Source organism: Chiroxiphia lanceolata, chromosome 4, assembly GCF_009829145.1.
Source record: "Chiroxiphia lanceolata isolate bChiLan1 chromosome 4, bChiLan1.pri, whole genome shotgun sequence".
Lineage (NCBI taxonomy): Eukaryota > Metazoa > Chordata > Aves > Passeriformes > Pipridae > Chiroxiphia > Chiroxiphia lanceolata.
The window spans coordinates 71,030,860-71,052,398 of NC_045640.1; positions in this window are offsets into that span (position 1 = coordinate 71,030,860).

The following is a 21,539-nucleotide window of genomic DNA, read 5'->3' on the forward strand; positions in this document are numbered from 1 at the left end:
TGTACCTCTTTCCATATGGTCCGTGCACAAGACTGGTGCTGAGCTCCACACTCCCTCGATGCCCCCAAGGCTCCCAGAAGCTGCAGCATTCCATGTCTCCCTGGGCTCTCAGCCAGCAGCAGGGCGAGGGGTACCCAGCCTTGGGTGCCTGGATCAGAAGGCGGGTTGTGCCACTTTGTACCTACGGGATCAATCCTATGGATGAGAAACACAGATTCCCTAAGCCGGGATCCTGACATGAGAACTATCTATGGGCTGCCTGGATGTGCTTGAGCCAAAGTGAAACTGAGCCCAGCTGAGCAGAGGGCTCGTGGCTCCTCTCTACGAGTGTTCTTGCCTCTTGCCTAGCATTGCCTCAGGAACACTGCATGGTTTTCCCTGCAGATCCAACTTTCCGCTGGATCAGCAAACAGCGAAGTGCAATCCCGCTCGCTGCACAAGGGCAGAGATGCCCCTGGGGGCCTGGCAGGAGCTCTTAACCTGGCACAGAAAGGCAGGATTATCCCTTGAGCAGCACCATAAACCAGAGGTGACCCCTCACCCCGGCTGCCCTTGGGTGTCCTGAGCAGCTCGGCTGGAGAGTGCTGTGCTCAGAGCAGCTCCAGGCACCCTCCACCCAGCACGTGAACCACCGTCAAAGCAAGTGTTTTCTAAAAAGGTTTATCCTTCGTGTTTTCTAATTACATTCCCATCACACTAAACATAGTAAGAAAAATATTGTTTAAACATCCCTGGGGTTCATACTGAAGCCCCCCTTCCCACCTCCTTCCCCACTGGTGCTGGAGCTGTGCGCCCCAGTGATGCTCTGACCTGCTGTGCCCAGGGGATGGATGCTCGGGGTCTCAGGAGGCTCTTCCAAATGTTTTAATCCACATGGTGTCTGAAGGCTTTAATGAGGTATACTCAGCTAAGCCACATGAAGAAATTTTAGCTCAAAGCCATCACTAGAGCCTGGGGAAGGTGGGCCTTTGCCTGGTGTAAGAGATGGAAAGGAAAGCTTTAATGCTGATACAGGCCTGGCTAGAAAATTGAAATATGGAGTTAACACAAGGAAAAATATTTACCCCTCTACGACTTTGAACTTATTTGTTTCATAAAGGGCATTAATATTTACCTACTCTGTAAAAGAAATGTGCACTCTCTTCTCACAAAAATATTTTATGTTTTCAAAGGCCAAACTAGATTTATTTTTAAACTCTTATCAATACAGGGGAGAATGTGTCCCAGAACAACCAAAATAAGGCAGAGGGAGAATCTTAGTTTAACACCACTATTTAAAGTTACCAGGATTGAAATAGAAAAGCTGGGATAGCTGAAATTCTGGGTCTTAACCCAATACCAGTGGTGGGCAGGAAATGCAGAGACTTCAAGTCTACTTGTGCAACAGATAAAATCAAGCACTGCAGTTATTCCATGCAGTATTTTTAAGTAAAGTTCAGCTTAAGTCCAACATGCCGCTGTGTTTATATAAAATATTAGTACCTGTGTGTATTTGCAGCCTGCAATCCAACAGCTTCTCTTTGCCTTGGGACAGACAGCACCACTGCTCTTTTATATGTCCTTGGTCCCTTGCTTTGCTAATGCAGCAATAACAAGAACTGTTTCCAAAACCAACAGCAAAGAGTAATTTTAGCAATTAGTGGCAACAGCTTTATACCATTTTTAGATTTCGATATGTTCAGTTTTCAGACATCTCTAGTTTTACACCTGAGAGTTATTTTGTCAGCATTCTCTGACTTGGTCTAAACAAATTAGTTCTTCTCAGGCTCTCACCAAGCCTTGCACCTGGACAATGCCATGAGTCACTGCCTCACAGCCTGGGGCCATGGGGAGTGGGTGCCAGGCTTTTCTATTTTTTAGTGGGCCCTTGGTGTTATGTCAATGTTTCTGACCCCATGAGTGCAGCCCCTTGAAGGCAGGGGTGTTGCCTGGGTGTGCCAGGGACTGGAGCTGGCGGTTGCTGTAGGTTAGTGCTGACGTGAGGTTTGTGGACTCTCACAGCAGCCCTGCCTGATTGCCTGCTGCTTTTTTCGAAGATTGCATTTTTGGGATGTTTGCCTGTGTTGCTGATTTCCATCACCACTTTCATTCCTTCCATTGCCTCCCATGACCTTTTGGGGGAGTGTCTACACATTAGCTCCTGATATTTTGCCCCTGCTTTCTTTTCCTTCTCTCTCTTCTTAAAGGAGTTTTTCCTTCATTTTCTTACCAAGAAGGAATGATGCTGGATTGCTGTCCTCAGCCCTTCCTTCTGAACACTGAATCCAGACAGTAAAATATATTTGACATTTGAAACTGATCTGCAGAAATTACTTTTAGAAGGGTAAACTAATAATCAAAGCTTCAAGATGCGTTATCCCCGCAAACCTAAAAGCTCAGGTAACAAGAGAAATGAGTTGATGAATTACCTTTGTCTTCTGTAATCCAGTTGATGATTCAGATCTGAAGTACTGAGAAAGCCTCTCCCAACACATCAAGCCGTTCTCGAGGCAGCTCAAGATTAACAGATGAGCTATAACCCACTGAAATAAGATTCAGTACCTTAAAAGCAGAGTAACATAATGACTGTGATATATATATATATATATATTTATTTTTATGCCTAAAACTCCGAGGCTTACTTTGTAAGCAAAGAGGAGTAGTTGAGTAAAAGCACTGTCTTTAAATTATTTATCCCTTTTCTGCTTTGCAGTGGAAGATGCTTCTCTGAACACTAAAAGCTCCCAAGTCGTTTAGATCATAGGCTTTATCTCTGGTTGATGCCATCCAAGGGTCAAAGTTAAGCTGATGTTGAGGCTGCCAGAATTTATTTATACAGAACCAGAAGCTGCTGGGTACATGACACTATTTAAGATAGAAGCAAAAATGTGATTGTGGATACTCATACTCACTTCTTGGACTTAAAAAATTTACTTCATTAGGACAGCCCTGGCATTCTCCAGGGGAACAGAGCAGTCACTGCCCCAACTGACGTTCCTGATACTCATGGGCATAACTCCTCTAAAAATCAGCTCAGTAAGCAGAATCAAGCATTCACTGTCGTGGAGCTGGAAGCTGATTCACCGGCATGAGTTACTTTATGAGACAATTCATTTAATCAGGAAACTGTGAGGAGCCCTCTCATAGCCCTTATCAGATTGAAGAGCCCTTGTCAGGCAATCCTCTTGCAGGGAGTTCTCTAACAATGCCATTGGGGAATTGTTTTCCTGATGCTGCATCGGGTATCCCAGGAGGCTGCAGAGTGTCTCAGACTTTGGGATGGGGCTCTGGCTTGGATGGACCAAGAGCTGCATGGTAATCATCTCAGAATTTGAAATATTTCGCTCTTTCTCCCATCTCAGAGAAAACAATCAAAAATAAATAGAAAAACCCACATTACTGCTATTCTGTGTATCAAAAAAAACAAATTCTCTCTTCAGCTGTGCTTTAGTGAGGGGTCTGAAGTTGCTGGAGCTGTGACTATATCAATGAAAGTACAGCTTGGTTTACTCTTTCTCTAAATAACATCAATGTTTACTATAAGAGTTCATTCTAGATTACATTAAAAACAAACAAACACTGAGCTGAGACATAAATAAATATAAATACTCCTTATGCAAAGTATTCACAGCACTGCAAAAACTCACTACAATAAGCCAGAAGCTGCTGGGTCGAAACACCCACGTCCTTTAACTTAGGGGCAAAATCTTAAATTCTTTGGTTCTTTTCATCTGAGGATAAAATCACAGACTCTCAGTTCAGAAAACAAACAAATACTAATAACTTGTATTAAGTACATAATTTGCCAGAGCTGGAAGTCACTTGTTATCAATTACAGAATTAATTTATTCCATACTTGACCTTTCAGTTCTCACAATGTCTTTTTTTTCTTCCAAAGCATATTTATTCAGGGAATTTCACTGAACACTCTCTGTCTTTCAAAGGAAATTGTCCATCTCAGGGTGTACCCAAAAACTGATTCCCCAACAGGTTCCTTCTGAGCTGGAAGAAATCCTCCTTGCTCTGAAAGTAGTTTACTGGTGTCTGGATCTGTACACCCGGACCCTATGTGAATACAGGAAAAATGTAGAAGGATCAAGCTACTTTTCATTAAATCCCTACAAAAAACGTAAAGGAAAATATAACAGATGCTGTTTAGCCAAATTCACAGGAATGTTCTTGTGCATCTCGTTCAGAGCTGCTGCATACAGGCGATCCCGTGAGGAAACAGGCATCAAACCACATAAAATGAATGTTGATTTCAGCAAACCCAGGGTTTAGCTGGTAGAAGCCAAAAGCTTTAACTGGCAGCTTGTTAAAATTCATCTATTAAAGATGTTTTCAAACAGCACTAAAAATCCCATTTCTGTGAAAAATTAGTACTTTTAATTTCAGAAAATGACAGGTGAAAACAAGCAAACAGGTAGGGATTTTGTGAGATCCCATCACTGTATTTTTGGCCATCACTAAAACACACTTAAGTGTCCTTGTGTTGCACTTGCACGTTTTTTCACAAAATCCTTAACTTATTATTTTAAAATCCCACCTTTCTCACCTGTCCCCCACATCACTTGCTGGATGTGCACACATGAAGCTTCACTGTGTTACTGCTTCCTTTTCCGGCATGGATTTTTTTTGGGGTGGATTATAACTTCCTTATTATTAAGAAAATGGTTGCTCTTGTGTTTTCCTATGATCTGTTCACTGAAACCATTAAAAACCTGTGCCTGGCTTCAGGTGAGTATTTGGAAGCCCCTGAAGATCCTGGACATCCTCCCTGCTCCCCGACATGTGTTTGCCACAGGTAACAGCAATATCCAGCATTGTTGAGCTCCATCTTGACTCTTTCTCTCCATTTTTTTTTCTATCTAGTTGCATTATTGATTTCTACTGAATTTTATTGTGTGTCTATAGCCCTATAAATAACTATCTGTAAGAGTAACTAGAAGCAGTTTTGCCCATTCCTTCAGTGTTCACATCTTATGTTTCACACACTACATTTTGTGGTGTTCTGCTGCTGATAAATGCCATCAGATGGTAGGTTAGCTTTAGGCTTTAAAATTTCTCTTATTTTTAGTTATTCCGGCTCTCAAAAGGAGTGCATTGTACAGAAACACACTATTAGAAGAATTTTTGTGCTAGATGTATAGGCAAATTGTATAAGCCTTTTGTCTAGGCAATCTAAAACCTATTTTGAACATACAATGAGAAGTATTTACCAAGTAAAGTTTCTTTTTTAAACTGGAGACCCCATTCCCAGCCCTACTAATTATCTAGAAGAATGAACTGGCACACAGCAAGTGGGTGTAACACTCTGTTGCCAGAGAAAGAGGTGAAAGCACAGTCTTTTTCGTGGTTCATGACTATTTTTAACTTTAATTTCCTTTGTAATTATTTCCTTTCCTGGATTCATAAATCTGCAGTAGCCTGTTATATAAATCCCATCTATCCCATGTTTACAAATAATTCTGGCTTATACTCTGTGTTCCTTGCACTCTGGAAATTCCCACAGTCTTGAAGTTTGGGTGTATAAAGACAGACACGGGATATCACCCCATGTTTAATACCAGCTCTGTACAACCCCTTTTGTAATAACAAATACCCACCTACATTTCTTTTAACCTCCTCCAGCGTTTTTGTAGGAGAAGCTACTTTTCACTTAGTGTCTCAATGACTGCTGTGTAGCAGGACAATACTGAGACTTTGTGGGGGCTTATTCCTTTCATTACTTGTACATTTTTTTGCTTAAAAGCAAAAAGGGTGGAGGAATCCAACAGTGAACTCTTCATGCACAAATATAACATGGATTTTAAGGGGTGATGTAATTGTGCAACTGAGGGAATAATGCCGCTTAAGTGCAGTTTTTTTAGGAAAATGACTTAGAGGTGAAAGAAGAGATCTAAAGGTAATAATTGTGGCACAGAAAACAAGACCAAAGGCTGTTAAAATTGTGCTTGTAGAGAACCATTTAACAGAGGAAACGGTGATAGTCAGCTGTGCAGCAAATTACTGTGCAATGCAACTTACCTGTGTTCAGCACTTGAAATGTTTGTGCCCTACGTGACCGAGGGCTTTGGAAGTTGTGTAGATCCTCTGACACGTTACACTTCTATAATGTCACCCAGTCTTGTGGATAGCTGCTTGGCAGTATTACTACAGAGGTGACCAAACTCAGTGAGAGCAGTGACAGCTCCTACGAGCACGTGAAGCGACTGCTTTATCCATGTTTTCCAGGTCTTCTGAGAGGCTTCCAGAATAAATAAGAGAAATATAGGTGAAGCATTGACAAAGCTTTAAGGACAGTGTCTTAATTCACTGTAGATACCTCACATCTAAAGGCCACAGTGTCAAATTGCAAAGATACTGCATCTTACCTTCCTGGCTTACAACACTTAAGGATGAGCAAGGTGACTTTAAAAATGTTACTTAAAGTAACAAGCAGCAGTAGAAATAGAAGAGGAATCACTTCAAGATGTACAGTGTTCAAGGAATTAATCAATGAGGAGTCAATACTGACCATGGAGCTCTGACCCATGGAAAGCTCTCAAGCCCTCACCTGGGAGACTGATGCAGTGGGATCATGCCAGGAGAGTGGAGAGCAGCACGTGCAAGGCTTGGTCCTGTTCTCAGTGAAATTACTGAAAGTTTGGACCATGATATCTGTGGGTGCATGCCCTCAGTGTTCCCCAGAGACCCAGAGGAAATGCTGCTGACACTTTCACAGTGTAATCACTGCAGATCACACTTAGTGCACAAAGCAGTACATTGTTAGCAGTAATAAAATATGATAAAAACTGGCTGGTGGAAACACTCAGAAATAATCTGTGTGTCATTGCTAATACACAGATCACAACCTTGGAGACACATAATTCTGATGCTGGTTCTGATTCAACTACTAAACCCTTCACAAATTATATTTACAAGCAGTAAGTAATTTATGAACAAGCAATTTATCACGTTTGCATTTGTTAAACCACGCAGCTTCCCTGATTGTGTTCTGGCTATTCTATTCTGCTGTTTGCCACTCTGCAAGACTGGGGTGGGTTTTGCCTTTAAAAATTCAACTCTTCATTGCTCCTGTCTCATGGGTAGCTGGCAAATGATAGCTCAACATTTTCTGTTTGCACAGTGTGTCCTCTCCGTCTACCTGAAGCACCCTTGAAAACAGTTTACACCAGCAAGTATCCTTGCATCGAGGGTCAAAGTTATTGAAAGTGTCGGTGGTAAAAAGAGAAAACTTGTTGCCACTTCTGTGCTGTTTCATCAGCTGATATCTGAAATGCTAGATGCTTCCTATGGCAGTGGGGAAAATGGGGGAGATAGGGAAGCACTGCCTATCTTGTAGCAGAAGGAGCTGCACAGTTTCCCTTTCAGCCTGTGGTTTGTCTGCTTCCCAGGCTCACCACGTGCTGAGGAAAGGGTTTGTCGATAGACTTCCTCCCTTCTCTCCTCCTTGTGATGACTAGGAAGCTTTTTTTAAACAAGGAAAGAGTCAGTAACACTTTGGGAAGTGTTGTTATAAGTGGCTTTTCAGGAAATATTGCTGCTTTTTTTTCCACAGAAATACACAGAATGTTTTGTGAACCTGGCACAGCATCAACCCAGGGAGTTTGTAAAAGGAGAGGGATCTGTGAGCTGTTTTCTTTCCCCGGTGTTTAGGCATTCCTCTTTCCCAAGAATTCCTCAGAAACATCTGTGAGTTCTCACGAGCAGATCTACCTGCCCATGCATACCAGTAAATCAGAATATTCTTTCCAGAGAGATTTTCTTTGAGTTGTAGCCAACACAGCATTGTGCCAAATGTGACAGACACATGGCAAACACTAACACATCTTCACCAAGAAGCACAATAATTGGCTAAAGAAGAAGAGCTTTTACTAATTTGTGAGGCAAAAAAAAGAAAACTTTGGCTTTTCAGACAAGTGCCAACAAATACTCTGTTTTCCATGAGTCAAGAAATGGTAGAAAACTGTTCAAAAGTCTACAGATTTATTTCCTAACCACTGTATGTTTGACGAGTTACTAAAGCAAGCTTCCCTTAGGGATGCTATCAGAGGAAAAGATGTACCATGAGGTTTTAGGGAATGCGGGAGGATTTTAGGTTTTTGCTTTGAAATGTGTTCCTGGTGTTTGCATTTTATTATTATTCAATTTACATTTGCAAGGGACGGGGAAGGAAACCGAAAATCAAACTGTTTTCAGCATTAACTGTGCAATGTAAGCAACTCTGATCTTACCAGACTTTGCAAGTACGACTTGAAAACCTTTAGAAACAGGGCTTCTGCTAAACTGACTTTGACTTTGGCCACAATAGTCATGGCTTTTGCAGACTTAGCAAAAAGGAAAACTGCTTACTTTAGCACCAGCACTTCCACAAAAAAGCAAGGCTTCTCTCTTTTGGCCTTCTGCAATGTAGGTGCCAGCTTAGTGTTTCAATCTAAGAACAAGTGTCTTTGTCAGTCCAGAGTCAGGTCCTGCTGGCAGGGAGCAGCCCTGGATTAGATGGTGTCCCCTAGGTGTGTTTGTCTTTGTTGCTGTCACCACAGACACATCCTCTGAACACAAAGAGCCCAGGAGGGATGCAGCTGACTGCTCAGCAGGTGATCATTCAGGCACCAAGGTGGCTTTTGACTGGCTGAGTTCCTGGACTTGTCACTGCTTTTTAATCAACTCTTTTAATACTTTATATTGATTCCAGATCTAATCCAAAGCCCACTAAAACCAGTGAGGACAGGCTGTGTCAGGGTTCTGATGGTGATGACAGAAGTGATGGATTTGGTGTAACTATCTGCAAATATGAAACCCTTCTGATGGGGCAACCTGGCAGCCCTTGCTCCCCTTCCAAGCACTGCTAAGCGGATACATCTTCTGCAGAACCAAGAGAGAGGATGAGAAGGGTTGTGATGGGGGCAGGGAGCTCATAAAGGGCTTGGAAGCTGCATCCTGGATGTTTTCCAGCTGTGTTGTTGATCTATCTTCCGAACAAACAATCCCAGCCTGGGACCTTGACACAGCCTTTTGGTGCCACTAACAGTTTTCCAGCTCTCAGGACACACTTGCCTCAGTCTGGATCTGCCTGGGATTTAGAGGTGATGCCTGCTCTGCCCAGCAGGTGCATGTGGGGAAAAATTTCAGCTCTAATCTGCCAGTCCCAACTGAGGGTATCACCGTGAGCCCTTGATCCCGTAGTTGAGACCTAATCACTGTGAGCAGATGAGCATGCAGCTTCTTTCCTGCTTCCCCAGCCACCTCTGATGGCCATCTCTGCCTCAGGCCAGCCCTGGCACCCACACTTTCAAACAAGGTAGGAAACCACATGGAGATGGGAAATTACTTTAAAACAGAGCTCCTGTGGTTTAGAGCAATAATTAGTTCTGTGGGTGTTTCTCTCTGGGAAAGGTGTTTTCTTTCTGCCTCGGAAAGACAGTGATCTGAGGGCTGAAATTAAGCCTCATCTTTACTTTTGAGTGGGAGAAGGAGATAATTAAAGCTGATAATATCTGTAGAGAACAGCAGAACTCATTACATTCAGAAGGGGTGTTGTGTAGGGTCAGGTATGGGGGGTATTTGTTTGGAGGTGTGGGTATGCTTTGTTTGCATTTTAGACTCAAGCAAGAGAGTCCATTCTTGTGTGTGCTGTTTTGTTCTTGCCTGAACTGCAGTGCTGTGTGTTTTAACTTCAGAAATAAGAAAGCTCCAGCAAGTAATTAAAAAGATCATCATGTATTCTTTTACATTTATCATGTATTCTTTTACATTCTGTGCTGGACTTATAAGAAAGTATCAGCAATTCTCTGAGCTGTGCAAGTCCTTTTTCAGCCCCCCCACGGCTCAGCTCCAGTAACAAAGAGACTACCACAACCTTCTGTTCAGATAACAACTTCCTGATGACCTTATTGGAACTTTGTCAATGCCCTCCTGTTACCAGTTCCCGTAAAAGAACATGAGATATTGAATTAAATGTGCTTCTTTTCCCTTTGCATGTGCAGTGCTAAGGGGCATTCTCAGACAATTTCATTGACTGTTTCAGTAAGAGCTTTTGTAATAAATCCCAGTATCAGTGCACCTACATTGCCTCAAACATCAGCTTTATGCTTTTCGAGCATTTAAGATGCTGTTTCTGCAGAGTCTCTGGCTTTACCCAGACTGATAAGGAGTTTTTGCAGCAACTGGTATTGATTCCAGCCTGCCAAAGGTAGCACTGGCAGGCGACCTTCACATGATCTATGCAGAAGGTCTCTCCTATTTGTCAGTAGGAGCATCTTCTCAGGAGTACTTTAAATCGTTGCACTGCACCAGCATTTTCCGGAGCCTGCTCTACATTCATGTCCCTAACGGTGGGTACTTTAAAGGGCAAAAGGTTACTCTAAGTAGCAGAGGTCTCACTGCCATTAACACCATTGATAGTCCCTATTGTAGACTCAGATGCAAAGTCATGATTAAACTGAAGAACAACACTGCAATCCTTACTCGTGTGCATAATCCTTATCACCAGAATTTCTCCTGCAGAACTCTTTTCTCAGTAAATATAAGCAGAACTGGCCAAATTTTAATTTTTTGCTCAGTAACTGAAAACTTGTGATAAACTCGCAATATATTTGGCAGTATCAGTAGGTAAGCAGGTCAGCTGGCACTGTTGTGCCTCCAAGCAGCATGTGGCCCTCAGATACTATTATCTGGAAATGAGCTCTCCCCCCTCAGTACTTACATACCACAGTCTAGACTTGCAGTCTTTGCTTTCCCTTCCATTTTACTGGTTTGTAAATTCTTCTTGTAGCTCCTGACTCTCAGAAGTTCATAGTTTTTCTTCCATCTGTAGCTGCACTTTGTCCTTCTAACCTGGTCTGACTTTGTCTTGTAGGTTCATCTCATTTTCTCTGCAGCCTGTGAAAGAGAAAAGCACATGCAGAGTCCCTCATTCATTCTGTCCCAGAACTTCTGAATTTGCTGGTCTTTTTTTAAATTGATCTGTTATTTATTGCAAGTTCAGAACAAATAAAAGCTACAGTGACAAGAGAAGAAAAATATTTTTCCACCTTTTTAAACTTCTCATAAGTTAATCACCAATTTAAATCCATAATCAGAAAGAAGGAGGGCAAATTGTCTCTCGTTCTTATTGAACCACATACAAAGACTGAATTTTATTATGATAGAAAAGGAAAGAATTTGTCATCATTAACTGTAATGTTTTCGGGAAGGAGGTTAGATAGGAGACTTAGCATCATTAGAGGTTTTTATCTAAAGATTTCCTGCCTCAAGTAATTGTTCTGAAGAAGTAAACACATAGAGAGATTATGTCATTAGTTCTCTTTAATGAATTTCTGTGCCAAGTGTTGTTTTGTAGGCTCATTTGAAGGATGTTTTAAAAATCTCTGAGGTTTCATTTATTTACTTATTTTGCAGATGCTATGCAAAACTATGCCAAAATAATACATTTCATCTTCACTGTAGTGCTACTGGCTTAATTCTTTGAAATCAAATGAGGTGGCTGGTTATGTGATTCCTTTTCATATTCACCAGCAGAACCTCAGCAAACTAACAGGGATACAGCAAATGTGGTTAAAAGTATGATTTTTGTATTATCTTTTATTACATGAATTGCTAAGCAAAGTGCCTGATCAACTGATGCACATTTCTGTGCAGTGCTGTACTGTGTAGTCTATACAACACGTTTGGAATGGATCACCTACTCACACACTACCAGTATCCCTTGTTTAGTTATTCTAAATATTCCTCCTGTTCTCTGTTCTTAAAAGTTATTCCCATTGGAAACCACCATCTTCCATTCTGCAGGAAGCAGAATTAAAACAAGACAAAGTGTGTTTAGTTTAGGCACACACATACACGTGTGCCTTTGTGCACACACCTGGACAGGTAAGTGCTACTTGGAAGACCAACAGCAGCAATTTTATAAAGAATATCCATCAGTTCTTATCAGAAAATTCCATTTTCAACTGTATATAATTCTATTAAACTTGGTAATACAGCATTCTAATTTTAAAAGCAATTTTAAAAGTTTTCCCAGAGAAATTTCTCCCCAGGTCCCTTACTAAGCTGTTTCTCTGAAGGAATCTCATGAGAACTTTTTGTCTGCTCTTGTATTGCAGGGAAGGTCTATTAGAAATTAATTTAAAACATATTTTCCTGAATGGAGCTGCATTCTAGCAGCTGTTGGTGGTGCAAGTAATACTCCAATGTGCCACCAATGAATTGTCTGATTACAGAATTTGAGATGCTCACAAGTGGAGAAATTCCTTAAATTAAACATACTTTGTTTCCTCCCTGTCGTGTTTTCCTACCTTTAGGACCTGACTCTCTAACAAGGTTTTGCCCCTTCTTAATTTGTGGGGTAGAATAAGAATTGTCTTTGCTGACTATTATATCACTTCTCACCTGTAACTCTCAGTGGGGTTTGAAAGCTTAAAAAAGGAGGGGAAATAATCTGCCATTTGCTTTCTCATTGCACTCTTAAGAGTGGAATTGCCGGTAGGAAATCCCTAATGCCAATGATTTTTCAAGTGCTCCCACCTTTTTCAAAATTTTCATGGAATGAATTTTCATTTCCCATACATTCGTACACAGGGAACTGGGTAAAATCTGGGGAAGGAAATAAAACTATGATTTAAAAAAAAATTATCACTTGGGAAAATCCCTGTTTTCCAGTGTGCTGGAATTCACATGGAAATAAAAGCTTACGAAGAATTATGACAATCCCTGAAAGAAGGCATTCTCTTTCCATACATCAGCACAAGGAATATTCTTTTCCTCCTAGGATTTGCACATGCCTTAGGGGAATGAATAACAGTGGAGAATTACTTTATTAACCACTCCTGCTCCCAGGTTCCTGTGTAGGACCTGCATTGTTAGTGGGACATCATGGAAGAGACTTGAGCGAGCCTACAGGAAAGATGGAGAGGGACAGGACAAGGGGGAATGGCTTCAAAATGACAGAGAGTAGCTTTAGACTAAATATTAGGAGGAAGTTCTTTGCTGTGAGGGTGGTGAGACACTGGAACAGGCTGTCAAGAGAAGCTGTGGATGCTCTATCCCTGGAGGTGTTCCAAGGCCAGGTTGGATGGAGCTCTGAGCAACCTGGTCTAGTGTAAAGTGTCCCTGCCCATGGCAGGGGGTTGGGACAAGATGATCTTTAAAGTCCCTTCCAAGCCAAACCCTTCTATGATTCTATGAGTGAGGCTGGTAAAAGAAACTGTGTAGAAAGGTTTCAGCATTCCTCCCTTATGGAGACACTAATTTTCCTGCTTCTTTGTTCCCAAAGGCATATTAGAGAAGAGGGAGCATTTGTTCTGTGTCTGTTTCTTTCTGAATAATGAGCAATCCTTTCTATTATCTGATTAGGGCTTGCTACAGTCCAAATTAATTAAAAAAATTTAAAAAAAAAAAGGAGGAAAATAATTATTTTAGTATTCCACAGTGTTGAATGCCTTGGACAACACAGCTGCTTGACTGTATGTTTGGGACAACTCCTCTTGGCTGTGGCTGCTGTGGACATGTGGAGGGCAGCAATGGTGGTTCTGGGCAAGCATATTCTCAGGATAAAACCCATTGCTTGTGCAGTTCTTTGGGATTATGTTTGCGGGAGCCAAGGTACTGCAGGTCCCTGTTCTCTGAGGTAAAACTCCTTTGCAAAAGAACATTGCACTGTTTGAGGTGTTTTGTTAACAGCATCCAAGCACACAGGTAGGATGGAGCTTTCCTCCCACAAAGCAAAAATACAAGAACAATTAATAAAAGGTCTCCAATTCAGGGGATTATTCTGCCTGTGACTTAAGCCTGAGGAGGATCATTATCACCAGCCAGCAGAGATCTATAAATAACCCACAGAGCTGAGTTTAAAGCGTTGGTTTAGCCTCTCAGTGGAAATTCAGAGCATTGTCTAAGTGTGGTTAGAGGCAAATATTATCGTAAAGCAACTTATTGTTTTACTTCACAGAAGCAAGGAAATAAGCATTTCTCATTATCAGGACAACTGACATTATTCCAGCCCGTCCCTAAGACTTGTGGCAGAACAGGAAGAAAAAATGAGGCAAAGCTGCAGTTCCCCATCAAGCCCTTTTTCTCAGAAATGGGAAGAAGTGGATATCCTAAGTCAGGGTCGTTTTGCATGGAGGATTAAACAACCATTTTAAACTTTTTGGCACTAATGACTTCAGCCAAGGTGGAGCAGGTGACAGCACTTCACATGCCTCCCTCTTTCTGTCTATCAGTCTGTTGAGGCAGTCTCTTCTTCCACACCAGATTGTGAAGAAATGTTGTTTTAATAGGAGTTTCTTTTATGTGTTTCTATAAAGGGCGTGCACACATTTATCTGGCCAAGTATTTTGCATCTCCTTCAGCTGGCTGGTTAGGATAGGAGGGCTTGCAAGCTTTATTAGGTGGTAAAGTTGTACTGTTAATCTTACTTTCTGCATTGAACCCCATGCCTGGTAATGTGGTCCTCACAGCTTTAGTGAAAAAATGTTGTATGCCTGCCAGTGAAAACTCACAATGTTTTTCGTACTTAAACAGTGATATTACCTCCAAAACTGTTGATAAATCCATATATAAAAGCAAAGCAGTCCAGTACCATGCTGCTAGAACTGTGATCACTTAAAAATAGTGCTTGAATAGGCTAGATCTTCTATTTTTATCAAATCAACATCATTATTATTATTATTAATGGCTACAAAAATTGTTTCATTGTTCTTAAGAACACGTACAACATCTCTGTTTACATTATCTGCCTAGAGATACTGAAGCAGCCTGATACTTCCCTTCCTTAGGAGATGAGTTGCAGGCAAGAGGTAACTGGGAGAAAAAAGGAGGCTTAAACATGGATGCCACATCCTTGGCAGTGTCCAAGGCCAGGTTGGATGGGGCTCTGAGCAACCTGGTCTGGTGGAAGGTGTCCCTGCCCACGGCAGAGAGTTGGAACAAGATGATCTTTAAGGTCCCTTCCAACCCAATTCTATGAAAATTACTGTGATTCTATGAAAAATATTTTTTTTACATGTAAAAGCTGTATCACTGTAGTTGGATAATAAAAGTATAATTGTCCATCCAGAGTGAATGTAATTACATATATACCAGCCTATGGAAATAAGTGGATAAGCATTACCAGTGGGAGCTCTTTGTAACGAAGCTGTCCTTGAAGCCTGTCACTCCAGAAAACTGTGATATTAAGGTGCCATGGCTGCACTCAGAGTAGGTCAAATTAAATTAGAATGGTTTCAGTGAAAGAATCCATTTTCAAGCTATACACTGTACAATGAAATTAAAAATTAAAATAATAAAGGGGAAAGAAGAGGAGGGAAACAAGCTAGGAGAGCCAGGGCCCTGAGTGCACCAAGAGAACAAATTATGGAGTGCTCATTTTGTAAACTAAATTTACTTTTTCGTGGTGAGGGAAAAATCATTTCTAAATATTTAAAGGAACAACTTTCTAACAACATTTTATCAATAAAGAGGTAATTTGCAGAATTCGTGGAATCTGCATTGCTGGACACACCTCAGGACAGGCTACACAAATATCTGTGAGAGCCATTACACTTGATCCCAGAGAATGGAATTGATGGCTGGGATTATACCCAGTTCTACATATCTGTGGTATCTGAGACCTCTGTTATAGCAAAGTAGATCTTCATTTAAATGTGGTATCCTATAATTACCTATAATCAACCCCTGCTGTACAATAATACCTTACATTGGTCACTGAATAGTTTTTTAGGTAAGAAAGCTCAATGCATAATTTATAAGTTGTTTTGTACACTTTTAATGGATGTAAATTAATAAACATTTTCCCCAGCCTGACTAAGAAACTCTCATCACATTTGGCCAACCTATTGACCTCACTGTCTAAAAAGGCAGGAGAGAAAATGCACTTAAAAAGCAGCCAGACTAAGTGGAGTGACCTGTACACGTTCAGTATTTCATAATCTCAAAGACCAGTTGTATTTACTGTTATTGCAATCACAACAAAAAGATGTATTCCCAGAAGCATTCTCTGGAATAGAGCACAGTGACTGCTAATACAGCAGCAAAATGGCCAATCCAAATTCAGGGCAAAGGAGTTGGGCAATGACCCAAAAATATTTGCCTGAGCTGTGACTTAGTGAATGAGAAAGGAACATTTTGGTTGTTTGAGAGCAGCTCTCACCCAGAATGTTTTATTTTCCTTATCTCCAGCCTGTCCTGATTTCAAATGTATGTCAAAGTTATTTTTTATCCTTGAAAATTAATGAAAATTATTTAATTTCTCATGCACAGATAAAGATGTATGCATGTTTTATATCAACTACTATTTTTTGCTTTTTGCCAACGCTTTACTTAAAAGCTCATAAAACTAATGGGTTTGTTCTAATAAAAAGGAAAGCCCTTGAGACCTCATATTCCCTGGCTGCACAGAGCTGCACAGATGAGGGCAAGCTTCTCATAAATCCCTTCAACCTGAAAGATGGAGTAAAACTCAGGTTTCACTGTGTTCTGGAAGCCAGGAGGCATTTGCAGGCATCCTCAGCATCCAGGGATGTAACTGTTTGCCTACGTGATCCAAAGAAATACCTTCAGAAAACAGCAGGAATCATCACACCAGGAACCTCTTCATGTAACTGTCTTGTCTTGGGTTGTTACCCACAATCTTCCTTGTTATCTCCACTTTCAGGTCTCTCAGAAACAATTTCAGTTTGTGCCCAAGCTGTCATGGGTGTGAAAAGCTACTGCTTTGCATATCATTTTCCACCTCTCCCAAAACCTTGTGACAGGGAAGTTGTTATTTGTGACAGCTTATGCCTTTTCAGTGTCTTCTCTGGCTGCTGCAAAGAGAAGAAATTATCATCATCTCTTTCCAGCTGCCAGCTATGACTGCTTTGCAAAGCACTTCCAAGCCTTTCCTGAGGCTGAGGCATATGATCTGGCCCTCAACTTGTTATGAGTTTAGATTCTGCTTAACCTTTCGAGTAGTGGCTACACCACAGCAATTATTTATGTTCTTTAAGCTCCTTGGAAAAATAAAGCACTCTGTGAGCATTAAACATCTGTTCATGTGGCAACATGACCATTCCCAAGCGAGTACTTGCACAGTGTTGAAAGGTCTGAAGTGAAAACACTTTTAAGAAGCACAAAATGCAGGTAAAATCAGGTCTTCTTTTTGAACTTTGCTCCTGGCCTTGCAAAGCAATGCCCAGTTGTCATGTTCACATCACTCCTCACAAGTGGAGCTCTCTGGACAAGTGTGGGATTACCAGGACAGAGGAAGCTGAATCCTGCAAGCTTTGAATAGAACTTTTGTACTTGGGACCTTTTCACCTTCTTCCTCGTGTCCTCCACCTGTGTTTTCCTTGCATCCTTCTCCCAGGGAAGTGTCCAAATCTGACAGGAGTCAGAACAAATGTTGCAGTAACGCATTTGGCATTTAAATGCCCATTTCCAGCAATGGATTCTAGTGGAGCTGCTTCCTCAAAGTGCTTAACATGCCTCTAATGTGCCTGTGATAATACAGAAAAAGATAAAGCTGGTAAAGCAAATCCTCTGTTCTCGTGTTCTCTAGGACTTGGCAAGTTCAAGTCCACTGGCAGTAGCTGTTTTCAATTCACTCCTGAGAGCCTTTCACCTCTTTCTCTCCACGTTTGTAAATTCTTCTCTTCAGTTTCAACAAAAACCCCACCAACTCATTTTGACAACAAACAAACCAACCAAAACCAAAAAGGAGTTACCAAATTTAATTGCTCCTCATCCCAGCAAGGACGTTGTGAAGCTCACAGGCAGTTCAGAGGCTGTCAGACAGAACCGTTCTTTTAAAACCTCTGCATAAGTTTATACATATGTGGCATATATGTGAAAAAAGCGTATATATACTTTTTTAAAGAAGGAAAAAAAGGAAAGCGGAGAGGAAATGGGAAGTATTCAAGAGTAATATAAATTTTGTAGTTGAAATTTGTTTCTTCATTTTATCTTGCCAAAAATTAAAAGATGGTTAGCAATGCCAACCATGTTTTAAGAGAAGAGAAACCAAAGGTTTGCTAAGCAAGCTCTGGACCTAAAGAACTGCCTCAGTCTTTCAGTTATGGCTTTATTTCTGTCTCTATTTCAAGGTTTTAAAATGTTATTTGTTAGTAAAAGGACCAAGTTGCAATCGTAAGGTGCGTGTTAGCAGTTCTGAATGACCTCTGTTAGTCCAGTTCTGACATCACATAAAATCCATGTTAAAATACAGTAACCTTGGCACTTCTGTGTTTCCCAAAATTCTGGAATTCCCCCATCTCCGTTTTGTTGCTGATATAGAATATCCTCTGCCCTAGCAATTCCTTTTAGGGCTTCTCCTCTCTGACTCCAAGGCACCACCTGACTTTAGGGACCAAATGTAGGTGGCTAAATTGGAAAGCCCTTGTTACATTCCCTAATGCAGAATGACTGTTTGGAAGAGCTGCTCCTTTTCTCCATTGATACATAAAGACACCGGGAAGACTCTTAATTCATTACTTAATTTAGAAGTTAGATAGTGTGATAGCCTGCTTTGCTCCTATTACTGCTCACTGGAGGATGTTCACCCCGAAGTAATTTAATAATTATGAAGTAAACGACTTGGAGGTAGATGGATTTTAAAAGCTCTTTTCCTTTATCACTGTGGAAAGGTTCTACAATAGCTTTCTAGCAAAGGACAAGAGAGAAGCAGGTAAAACACCTAATTACTTTCAAGACAAGTCCCTTTAAACTTAGGGAGAGGGTTTTGTAGCGTTAATGGGCAGCCAGGCAACCACAGTAGATGCCCTGCTTTGCCCTTTTCCTAAGGGTGTGGACTTGCCACAAAGAAGGCAGCAGAGAATGATGTAATTCTGAGATACTTATCCATTCCAGCCCTGCTTTTGCCTGTAAAAAAGGTTTAATTTTTTTTTTTTTTATTTCTTAATTCTGGGTTCATTCTGATAAAAGGTTTGATGGCTGTGGGCTAAGTAGGTTTGTTGCGTTTTACTGGCTGAAAGGGAAGAAAGACAGAGATCACTGGATTGTATCTCTGGTTTCCCAAGCCTGTTCTCTTCATTTTACCCAGAGGTACTTCTGTCACAAGACCACCACATTTCTCAGCCACACAAATTTTTGCACCTTACATTGTTATAATATAATAATAATAATAAATTATATGTTTCATAAATAAATCTGTAAATCAGAGAGCGGGACTAAAAAGTCAAGCTACGTAAAATTAGTAAATTTTAACGGAAATCATGCAACTTGTAATTTTTTAATATGGGAAAAGGCCAGAGGAATATATACATTTACTTTTAATCCCAAATCTGTGTTTGGAACAATGCCCTGTGCCAGTCAGTTTTAATAGGAACATAGGATCTGCCATGCTCCATTAAGCCAATGATCCATCAAGTCCAATATTCTCCACTTTGCTTGGCAAATGCAAGATGCTTCAAAGGAAGGCAAATTGCCCGTCATGCACTTGGCCAATTCTTCACTTTGAATGGTCCATTGTGCAAAAGCCATTCCATTCTTCATGTCAGGTCCTTGTCCCATGTGGTTACAAATGTTAAAGCAATCAAATGGCATGAATGACCCAATGTACCGTTTTAATAACATTTAAGGCTGTGTTTATGCTCTGCTGGGGTCTGTTTCTCTTGAGCTGTCAATTGTTTTTGTGCACAATGCCCCTCACATTCGTTCTCATTATGTCTCCTGTTTCTCCTTCAATTCAGCAGCCAAATAAATCAACAGTGTTCACAGATCCCCACAATTTTGTGTCAGTATTAAAAAATCAGTTATGATTTTAAATAGATGTTAGAGGATATTTCTATTAAACAGCTACTCGGTGTAACAAACAGCACCCACCGATCAGAGCATTACAGGGGTGCAGCATTTCCTTCATTTGAATCCTGCTCTGTTGCTGCACAGGAGGATCTTTTATTTTCTGAGGTGTTTGCCAAACCACCTCAGGCTCATTGGTTAGGCCCACCCTCCCACATCAGGAGTATCCTGGGCATCAAGAGTATCCAAGTATTTTCTGGGCAATGCACAGAAAATGCCTCAAAAGCCAGACTAGTGGGAGAGAACTGGAAAATAAAGGCAGAAGCAGCACTACAGTGACTGGTATGTTTTATATATATATTTATAGTCTAGGATTATATTGTATGTTCTGTGCTGTTGTGCCCTGCAACAGGGGAAAGAGGACTCTCCAACATAGGGACTGTATATCTATATAAAAATCAGAAGGAAAAAACTTTTAAAATAAGTACATGAAAAGAGACAAGCAATGGATATTATAAAATGCAGATTTTTCTTTTCTTATCTAGGCTAATTTGGGTAGAGCTTCTGTTCTTCTGCACTGTGTGACAGAGAGTAATAAATACAAGAGAGCAAATAAATATAAGAATAAAATACAAGGGGGAGAAAACGTAGAAGAGACAAATGGAAGTAAAAGTTTATGCAGAACACAGAAGGGCTGAGAAGACAAGAGAACAATCTCTGACCAAAGGCCAGTAAAACAGTACCTCAAATGCAGCAGGGATTGATCCAAAATGCCCAGGTAACATTTCTCTTGACATTTCCTTCCCCAGTTTCACAGAATCCATGGTGGTGACAGGTAACTCTCTGCCAGAGCTTTGCTGCTGAACTGGCTCCAAATGCCTCAGTGAGAACTTCTAATAATTGTTGCTCCATTGTGCAGGGATGGCAGCAGAGGGAAGAGAGGAAAGATGGGCCAAGTAAAGGAATATAAGTAGGGAACTTAAATGGGAACAAGCAAGCTTTATGTGCCTTGGTACACAAAATTTCCTGCTTATTTTGCTTCATGGGATGTAGAGTTAGGTGTAACATTCAGTTTGTCACATGGATCTTTCAGTTCCTGCAGAAGTCAAGGGCATGCTAGTGCCTTTTATCTGGATTTTATTCCTGGATTCCACAAAACTGGATGCTGATGATTTAATTGGCTCAGCATATCTAACTTAACAGGGCTACAGGGAGACACTGTTCAGGAAAGTGTCTGGCAGTCCTTTCAGGATCTAATGAGCTGTGTTTTGGTAATTGGGGGGTGTCACAGGGAAAAAAGGACAAAAATGCCAATACACTCATGCTTTCTTCCCTCCCTTCCACCTCAATATCTACACCTCATTTCTCTGGGGATGTCACCTCTGAAGATGGCCAAAAATAACCTCCAAAATATTTTCAGTTTTCTCCTGTTTATTTCACTGGTTTGGGACAAGTCAGTGTTGGCCTTTTCAGAACTTTGCTTGTGTTCTTAATAATTTTCCCCCTTCCCTTTTTACAATGTATGTAATTCTGGGCGTGTTTTACCCGATACAAGGATCTTCCTTACAAAGTGTCAAGAGGAAAGAACAGTTCTTTCAAGCTGCATTTCTGTCCCTCATGTATGACAGAGACACCCATTTCTATCAGACAGTCATGTGCAGTCAGTCCTTTCCATTTCTGAGTGTTGGACGGAATGGGCAGTGTAACAGAGTCACTCTTGCTAAAAGGTTTGCTGAAATTATGCTGAATTATGTCCAGCACTATCTGAAGCTGAAAATGCACTGTTCAAAAATGGCCAAAGCTAATAGCCTGTTTTAAAG